We start from the raw sequence: 10,150 nt of genomic DNA, 5'->3' as shown, positions 1-10,150 counted from the left end.
CAATACACGAAGGGCCAATCTTCCACTAGAACCGTTTCAAGACAACCTCGGGAGATTTGAAAGAAGTGTGAGAAGGGAGAATCGTATACCCGTTATCATGGAACGTGGGGATGATAACTATGAGGAGGAGCATTATCACCCTCAAGTCGATGGAGTGAGGCAACATCCGCCTCCTCCACTCGATGAGAGGAATCGGCAAGAGCAACAAGGGGACAATCACCCTCAAGTTCAAGGCCATCAAGCACAAAGACAAACTTTGGGGGATTTCTTCCTCCCGGATGTGGATAATGCTACCTATGGGTGTTTTGCAAGACCGGTCACCGCGGCTACTTTTGAGATCAAGCCTAGCACGATTCAACTCCTAGAAAATCGGTGCCAATTCTTTGGGTTACCAAGTGAGGATCCGAATGAACACATAGCCAAGTTCTTGGGAGTGTTGGACACATTCAAGCTCCATAATGTCACCTCCGATCAAATCAAGCTTCGAATGTTTCCGTTCTCACTAAGAGACAAGGCTAGCTTGTGGCTTCGATCACTTCCTAATGCATCTATCCACAATTGGCGGGATCTTGCTCAAGCTTTCCTTCACAAGTACTTTCCAATGGGGAGAACCGCGAAGTTGACAAAGGACATCATTGATTATTACCAATATGAGGGGGAATCTCTCTATGAAACTTGGGAGAGGTTCAAGGATCTCCAAAGGCACGTACCTCATCATCGGCTTGTAAGGGAACATGTGCTTCAAATATTCTATAATGGTTTGGGTGAGATCACAAGATCTACCATTGATTCGGCCGCAGGAGGTTCTTTGATGCAAAAGACGCTTGATGAGGCTAATGAGTTGATTGAAAAATTGGCTATGGTAAGTAGCACTTGGTCCTCGGAAAGGAGAAGACCACCGGCTCAAAAGGCATTAATGACACTTGACCAATCCAAGGAGTTTGAAGCGATGAAAGCCATGAATGCCTCTTTACAAAGTCAAGTTGATGCCTTGAAGAAACAAGTGGGTCCACGGAATGCTCCGGTTGCATATGTCCAAGTAGGTTGTGAGAATTGCGGAGATTTCAATCATGGAAGTAATGAGTGCTATGCCACGGGTCAAACTTGGAGCGAACAAGTGAATTATGTGGGAGGTCAACGTCAAGGGAATGATCCGTACTCGAATACCTATAATCCGGGGTGGAGAAACCATCCTAACTTCGGATGGAGGAATCAAGAGGGCCAAGGCAATGTGCAAGCAAATCAACAAGCGGGTCCTAGTTTCCAAGGAGGAAATAGGCCCCAACAACAAGGTCCTTATCAAGGCCCTTATCATAACCATCAAGGGCAAGGAAACAACTATGGTGGTAGACCTCAACACCCTCCGGGATTCCAACCACAAAAGAATACGGATGAGGGAAATGTGCTTTCCAAATTGCTAGAGAAGTTAGAAAAAATGGAGCAAAGGGAGAAGAATCAAGCTTCTACTATCCATCATTTGGAAACTCAAATTTCTCAAATGGCAATTTCGCTTCAAGGAAGACCTCAAGGAGGGTTGCCATCCACTACGGAAAACAACCCTAGAGAGCAAGTTAAGGCGGTAGAGCTCCGAAGCGGGAGAAACCTTGAGAAAGCCAATGGGAAGAAGCATGTTGTTGAGGAGGATGAGCCTCAAGTGGTTGTTGATGTAGCAAGCTCAAGCCAAGAACTACCAAAGGAATGTGAGGAAGTGGTTAGCGAGGTTGAAGAGCCCTATGTGAGGCCACCACCGCCGCCACCGTTTGTGCCACCGGTTCCATTCCCAAGCCGGTTAAGGAAAGCTCAAGGGAACGAAAAATTTCACAAGTTCCTTGAGATTTTCAAGAAATTGCAAATCAATCTAAGCTTGGCGGATGCACTTCGGGAGATGCCCCAATATGCAAAGTTCTTGAAAGACATAATTATGAACAAGCGTAGTTGGGAGCAAGATGGGACAATACCGCTCACGGAGCATTGTAGTTCCATAATCCAAAGCAACTTACCAATAAAGCTTAAGGATCCAGGGAGTTTTTCCATACCTTGCACTATAGGAAATATGAATGCTATAAATTGCTTGTGTGATCTTGGGGCAAGTATTAACTTGATGCCATTGTTTCTTTTTAGGTCTTTGTTTGGTGATCAACCGGTAAAGCGCACCTCGATGGTATTGCAACTTGCCGATCACTCTCTCAAAAAGCCGTATGGGATAGTGGAAGACGTGCTCGTTAAAGTGGATAAATTCATCTTTCCGGTGGATTTTGTGATCCTAGACTATGTGGTAGATAAAGAATGTCCTATGATTCTTGGTCGCCCTTTTATGAACACCGGGCGTGCTCTCATTGATGTTCATGCCGGCAAGCTCACCTTGAGAATTGATGAGGAAAGTGTGGAATTTGATATGAAGAGAGTGATGCGGAATGCCATCGAGGAGGAGGATTGCATGAGAATTGATGTGATTGATGAGATTGTGGAAGAGCAACTCCGGGAGAATGTGCAATTGTTGAACGAAGCAAAGAGGGTAGAAATTTGTCCTCAACAAATCTCTCAAGTTTCGTTTCATTCCGAGTCGGGGGATGATGAGTATACTAGAGAGGATGAACCGAAGCCGGAAAGTTTAAACAAGAGCAATGGTGTGACTCCACCATCTTCGGAGTTGCCCCCGAAAGTTGAAATGAAGCCGCTTCCGCCACACCTCCGGTATACTTTTGTTGGGGAGAATGAGACCTTGCCGATAATCATCTCGAACAAGCTCTCTAAGGATCAAGAAAGGAAGGTTGTGCAAGTGGTGAAAGAGCACATGTTAGCAATGGGTTGGCAAATCTCCGACATTCGAGGAATAAGTCCTCAAATTGTGATGCATAAGATTAATCTCGAAGACGAGTCAAAGAAGTCGGCTCAAAGGCAACGAAGATTGAATCCGAATATGAAGGAGGTAGTGCACAAAGAGATCGTCAAGCTCCTCGACGCCGGAATAATCTACCCGATTTCGGATAGTGAGTGGGTTAGTCCCATACAATGTGTTCCTAAAAAGGGCGGTATGACGATGGTGGAGAGTGAAAAAGGAGAGCAAATCTCCACGAGAACGGTAACCGGTTGGCGTGTATGCATCGATTATCGGAAGCTCAATGAGGTAACCCGAAAAGATCACTTCCCGCTACCATTTATCGATCAAATGTTAGAAAGGGTAGCGGGACACAAGTTTTATTGTTTCCTTGATGGGTACTCGGGTTACAATCAAATCTTAATCCTCCCGGAAGATCAAGAGAAGACGACCTTCACATGCCCCTACGGTACCTTTGCATACCGGCGAATGCCCTTCGGACTATGCAATGCTCCCGCCACATTTCAAAGGTGTATGACCTCAATCTTCAACGATATGATTGAAGATATTATGGAGGTGTTCATGGATGACTTCTCCGTGTTTGGCGATTCGTTCGATGGTTGTTTAGCGAATCTAAGCCGGGTTTTAGCACGATGTGTGGAGACAAATTTAGTGCTAAATTGGGAAAAGTGCCACTTCATGGTGGATGAAGGCATTGTACTCGGGCATAGGATATCTGAGGCGGGAATTGAAGTGGATAGGGCAAAAACGGCGGTTATTGAAAAATTAGTCGCTCCGACTACGGTCAAAGGAGTTCGGGCATTTTTGGGCCACGCGGGTTTTTACCGGCGATTCATTAAGGATTTTTCGTCGATTGCTCGACCTTTGACAAGTTTGCTAGTAAAAGATGCGTCGTTTGACTTCACAAAGGATTGTCAAGATGCTTTTGAGAAGCTAAAGTCGGCACTTGTGACCGCTCCCATTATTTCATCTCCGGATTGGAGTTTGCCTTTTGAGCTAATGTGTGATGCTAGTGACCAAGCATTGGGTTGCGTGTTGGGGCAAAGAAAGGACAAGCGGGTGCATGTGATCTATTACGCTAGTAGAACTATGGCGGGAGCACAACTCAACTATACCACTACCGAAAAGGAGATGTTGGCGGTTGTCTTTGCTCTCGATAAGTTTAGACAATACTTGCTTGGGTCGAAATGCATCATATACACCAATCATGCCGCTTTACGGTATCTATTCACTAAGCAAGATGCAAAGCCAAGGCTCATTCGCTGGATTCTTCTCATGCAAGAGTTCGATGTAGAAATCCGAGACAAGAAGGGTACGGAGAATGTGGTGGCGGATCACCTTTCGAGATTCGAGAATCCGGAACCAATTCCTATTGGTGTGGAGATTAATGAGCGGTTTCCGGATGAAACGCTTATGATGATTCGGGAAGTGGAGACACCATGGTATGCCGATTTTGCAAATTACCTCTCATCGGGAGTCATGCCTCCGGACTTGACATCCCACAAAAGGAAGAAGTTCTTATCCGATGTTAAAAGGTACTTGTGAGATGAACCTTTCTTATTTAAAATATGTGGTGATGGAATGTTGAGACGATGTGTGTCCTTGGGAGAAATGATGCCCATTTTGAGTTCATGTCATGAGACCGGACATTATGGTTCGGCTAGAACCGCCGCTAGAGTGCTTGAGAGCGGGTTCTTTTGGCCAACTTTGTTTCGTGATGCCAAAGAGTTTGTTGACCATTGTGATCGGTGCCAACGTGTAGGCAACATCTCGAAAAGAGATGAGATGCCTTTGACTTCGGTTCAAGAAGTGGAAATATTTGATGTATGGGGTATAGATTTCATGGGGCCTTTTCCGGTTTCATTCAAAAACCAATACATTTTGGTATGTGTGGATTATGTTTCGAAATGGGTAGAAGCGGAGGCTTTGCCCACTAATGATGCTAAAGTGGTGTTGAGTTTTCTTAAGCGGCTAGTGAATCGGTTTGGGACTCCTAGAGTGGTTATTAGTGACGGTGGTTCGCATTTTTGCAATCGGCAATTTCAAGCTCTTATGAGGAAGTATAATGTGCATCACCGGGTCGCCACACCTTATCACCCCCAAACGAGTGGCCAAGTTGAGGTTTCGAACCGTGAATTGAAAAGAATTCTCGAGAAGACGGTGAATGGATCCCGGAAAGATTGGTCTTTGAAATTGGATGATGCATTGTGGGCGTATAGGACGGCCTACAAAACTCCACTCGGTATGTCACCATTCCGTATTGTTTATGGGAAGACGTGTCATCTTCCTCTAGAGCTTGAGCATAGAGCGTATTGGGCTATTAAGAAGTTGAACTTTGACTTCAAGAAGGCGGGGGAAAAGAGATTGCTTCAATTGAATGAGTTAGATGAATTCCGACTCATGGCATATGAGAATGCCAAGCTCTATAAGGAGAAAACGAAGCGATGGCATGATGCTCACATCTCCCCAAAAGTCTTAGAGGTTGGTTCGTTTGTACTTCTTTACAATTCACGCTTGCGGTTGTTTCCGGGAAAATTGAAATCTCGTTGGAGTGGCCCATTCAAAATCCGGAATGTGGCGAATCACGGTGCGGTGGAATTGGAGAATTCCAAGGGTGAAACTTTCAAGGTTAATGGCCACCGGTGCAAACCATATCTTGGACCCTTGACGAATCGGGTGGAAGATGAGATATCTTTCACAACTCCTACATGAGTCCATCGTGAGACGGTCGAGCTTTCGACTCTAAACAAGCGCACTTGGGAGGCATTCCCAAGAGGTTCGAATTCATGTTTTTATTGTTATTGTTTGTTTTTAGTTGGTAGATTATTTAGTGTGTTAATGGTTGTTTATTTTTCATTTGTTTTGTTGTTTTTGTTCGAGATAACGCCGGTGTGTTTGATTTTTGATTGTATAGGTCTTACGGAAGGATGTTCGAATTTGCGATCCCCGAATCCAAAAAAAAAAAAGCAAAAAAAATTGTCTCCCCCACCTTATTAGGTGTCTCGAACCGAGACACAGCTGTCTCGAACCGAGACACTGCTGTCTCGATTCGAGACAGCAAATCTGTGGGAATTTTTTTTTTTTAAAAAAAAGAATTGTCTTTTGGTTGTGGTTTCAAGCTCTTGGATTGATGAGGTGGATGCATCTTGGCCTTTCAAAGAGAAACACACTTCACCAAGATTAATGCCATGGCAAGATCTCCACCCTTCCTCTCATCTATTTGAAATTTAGCCATTAATAGAACTCCAACACTTCTTCTTCTCCACATTTTTTTCCACATTTATCAAAAACTCCATAGCCAAGACCTCCATACTCTTTCCTTTAGCAAATATTCTCCAAGCTCTATCTCCACCATACTAGAGCCAAATTCAAAACTAAACACACTTTCACATACCCTTTTCCCTATTCTTCAATGTCTCGAAATACAAGAGCAAGCCGAGCCTCCAAGAAAAAATCCATACCTCCTAGTGAGCAAGAATTTCAAGAGGAGCTACCACCACAACCTATCCGTTCTTCAAAGAAGACAACCACCTTCGGGCCTCTCTCACGGAAATACAAGGCACCCTTTGAAATCCGCTCGGTTAGTGAGGGTGAGTGCTATGAGAAGCTTAAGAAACGTGGTCTTTCCGTTCCTTATGCAATTTGTTGGGAGGCTATGCAAGAGTTGGGTGTCATTGAGATGTTGGAAGAAAATCTTCACCAATTGGCACTTGACACTTTGACAAGGGTGTCACACGAGCATTGCGAGGCGCTCACTTATGAATTCTTCACCACTATCGCTAAATCGCCAAACAACGAATATGCGATTACATTTCGGTTGGATGGCAAAGAGCGGGAGTACTCGGTGACGAATTTGATTGAGGACTTGCAATTGAGGGATCTAGGAGTGCGAGAGTTGCCGGATGACGAATTGGATGAGCATTTAGTATGGAATGAAGCGTCGGGCAAGCCGTCTTATAACTCACACTATGCCAAGTTGAAAGAAGTAAGGGATATTTCCACGATCATCGTGCTTAAGTGGTACGGCCACACCTTCTATGGACGTCATGAATATAATAAGGTGGCGAGGACGGATTTGTTTCTTTTAAGAGCTTTGTCACGCCCAACGGAGGAGGCTATGCAAATACATTTGGGGTATCTTTTGATGAAGTTATTACAAGACCATCCTAAGGCTCACAAGAAGGTGGGGTATGGATGGTTGGTATTGTTCTTAGCAAGACAAGACCCGGACTTCAATGAAGACATGTACGAGATCCTACCTCCACGCATGATCAATGAGGATCACTTGAATATTGGAGCATATGTGCGCAAAGGAAGGGTTGCGGGCAAATATAGGTATGATAATTGGGTGGATACACATCCCGGAGAGCCAATTCCGCCTAGATTGTGCGCCTCGCCAAGACAAGAAGTAGACCCGATGCTAAGGAAAGACAAACATACGGCCGGAACAAGCGCCGAAGGAGAAGCGGCAAGGAATGCTTTTGAAGCCACCCAAATTCAATTCATGGAAGATCAACGCAAGATGTGGGCACGTATGGAATATCGCCAAAAGAGGCTTCATGATCGACAAAGGCGTCACGAAGAGAAATTACGTGACTATTTCAATGCCCAAGGAGGGCCGGCCTATCCATCTCCAACTCCATCGCCCGAACCACCGGAATTCGACTAAAACGAGATTTGCATTTCTCTAACTCAACTCATACAATTTTGCTTTATATTTCTTACTTAGGGACTAAGTTCGAAATAGTGTGAGGAGGGTTAGTCAATTGTATGTCGTTAGTTGAAATTTATCTTGTTTTATGCTTTATTGTGTTTTATTTTACTTTGTTGTTTTAGTTTGTGTTAGTAGTCTAGTTATTGAGTCACCTCCACTAAATCTTTGCTCTAAGCATGATATTGAATGCTTTGTATGTTGTGATTGTGGCGGAATTTGGAAATTTATCAACTTATGACATCTCCCGATCTTTAATGGCATGAATGTGTTTTTGTCTAATTTGAGCAATTTCCAAGGATGATTGATTGATGAAAATACTTTTATGTGACAAATTGTGATGGAAATTGGGTGAAAAATGTTCTTTGGTGAAAACAATTGTGAGCATGATAGTTGTTTTGGGATATGGATGCATGATGTGCAATTTTTTGAAAATTTTGGGTCATTTGTGAATAAAATTGGGCATGATTGGCATGAGAACATAGGAATTAAATTAGTGCATAACACCACATTCTTTTCTAAAATGTTGAGCCTTGATTATAATTCTTGTGTGTTGTGTAGCTATATTCCTAGAACTTGCTTAGTGTTCATTTAAGACTATATAGTTGAGTGTCAATTGCTAAATGATTATGGCATTAGGATCACCATTTTGTTTAAAACCACTTAAAAAGCCTACCCTTACCACTAGGTCACCCCTTTGAGCCTTAAGCCATTTCTTTCAAATTGCAACACATGTTAACACACCATCCCTTCAACAAATTACCCTTTGAAAATACCCTAAAAATTGACTTGAATGACTTTTAACTATTAAGAAGTTTGTCTAACTTGAAGAATAGGAAAGGCATGAGCAAAGAAGTAATTATGTGCCTAAAGAAAAGAAAGAAAAAACAAAAGAAAGAAAGAATAAAGAAAGATCAAGAAAAAAAAAAAAAAAAAAAAGAGAGTAAGAAGAAAAGTTGAATAAAAGGCATGAAAATCAAATTGAAGTTCAAATGTGCAAGAAAATTCCAAGTTAGACAAATAATTGTGAATAAATACCTAGTTGTCAAGTCAAATTTTTTGTAGCCAAAATTATCCTTCTTTACCTACCCCCTCACCCCTAGCCAAGTTACAACCCATTCAAAAGACCATATGATAGCAATTAATTACCGAACTAAGTAGGGGAGAATCGGACTAAAAGCAAGCCTATGGTGAATTAGCATTTTTCTTGAGCTTAATTGTGTGCACCCCCAAACACTTGTGTGTTAGAGTGAATCTTGTGAGAATTAATATGCTTTTAAATTGATGCCTATGTTTGCTATGTCTTGATTGCCTTCTTATCACTTGACCAAGTAATGCATGTCCCTTAGATGACCTTAATGACTTGAATTGTTCAACAAAAACCTTAAGCCAATGCAAGTGTAGTCTAATTGTCATCTCATTTTGTCATTAAAAGTGCATTCATCTTTTGTGTGCATCATTAGCGGTTGTTGACTTTAGGCGAGATCATTTGAGCCATTGTTGAATAGGAGTTCATTTGTTGATGCTTGTTCAAGATCGCCATGGTTAGTTTCCGTTTAATTTGCCTAAGTTCATTTCTTGCTTGGGGACAAGCAAAGCTTTAGTGTGAGGAGGTTTGATAGGAGTATTTTTACTCCTATCTTTAGCGTCGTTTCCGCATGCTTTATTAACGTTTTATCACGGTTTTATGGTATTTCGTATGCCTTATTACGTGTTTTAGTATTTCAGGTACTTAGGAGCATTGCGGAAGCATTTTGGTGCAAAAGTTGGAAAAGACGACAAAAGCGATGCGGAAGCTCATTTGCAAATCTGAAAAGCTGACCCCGGGGCACTAATTGACCAATTTGGACTAGCTCGAAGCCTCAAATGAACTCGTGGTCTTCATGAAAGTTAAAGTAGACGTCCTGAGCTTTCCAACGGTTCAAGAATCGACTTAATCGGACATTTCTACACCGAGTTACGAAGGTTTGAAGATCGAGATTTGGAGCAGAAAATGGCAGCTCGAATCGGGCTTCTCATTTAGCCCAAGGAGCTCTATTCGAACTTGGGCTTGCTGGAATGGGGAAATCTTAATTCAAGAAGCATTAAGGCTTTATTAATTTGCTATTTTGGGCCCAACACATGTGTAATTGAATGTTTGTCTTTTTCCTTCTTTTGTAAGTACTATATATATGGGGCCTTATCTTTATTTTAGGTATAGAAGATTTTGCTAGACATTATTCTATTATTGTACTTTTGAATCTTCTCCTAATTTTAGTCTTCTTCTTCAATAGAATTTCCAGATTTATATTTTCCTCCATTGTTGAATACTTAAGCTTTTTCTATTGAAGATTTATTCTCATTTTATTATTGAAGTATTATCTTATTGAATGTTATTGGCTTGGGTTTCTACAAAGGTAATTAGATCTATCTCTCAATGATTTATTATTCTATTTGCTTGATGTTTGTTGTTTTAGCCATGGTTGGCTAAACCCCTTTGTTTGGGGGTTGAAATGAAGTTTAGGAATGTATGATTTGGGTTAGGGTTTGGGCTTATTGTTGTTGTTCTAATTGATTTCCCTAATGCTTGTTTTAGTTTAGCTACCTAAAACATGATTCTA

General features: G+C 42.1%; 1 non-coding gene across 1 annotated transcript; it reads right to left on the bottom strand.

Annotated features, from left to right (window-relative positions):
• Positions 1–616: 616 nt before the first annotated feature.
• On the bottom strand, positions 617–723 carry LOC126670812 (small nucleolar RNA R71). The gene has a single exon (XR_007638808.1). It is a non-coding gene; the product is annotated as a small nucleolar RNA R71 (small nucleolar RNA).
• Between the last annotated feature and the right edge of the window lie 9,427 nt (positions 724–10,150).

This window comes from Mercurialis annua, linkage group LG2 (genome assembly GCF_937616625.2).
Source record: "Mercurialis annua linkage group LG2, ddMerAnnu1.2, whole genome shotgun sequence".
Lineage (NCBI taxonomy): Eukaryota > Viridiplantae > Streptophyta > Magnoliopsida > Malpighiales > Euphorbiaceae > Mercurialis > Mercurialis annua.
Note: the sequence above shows the minus strand (reverse complement) of the source record. Positions and strands in the feature narration are given on the sequence as shown.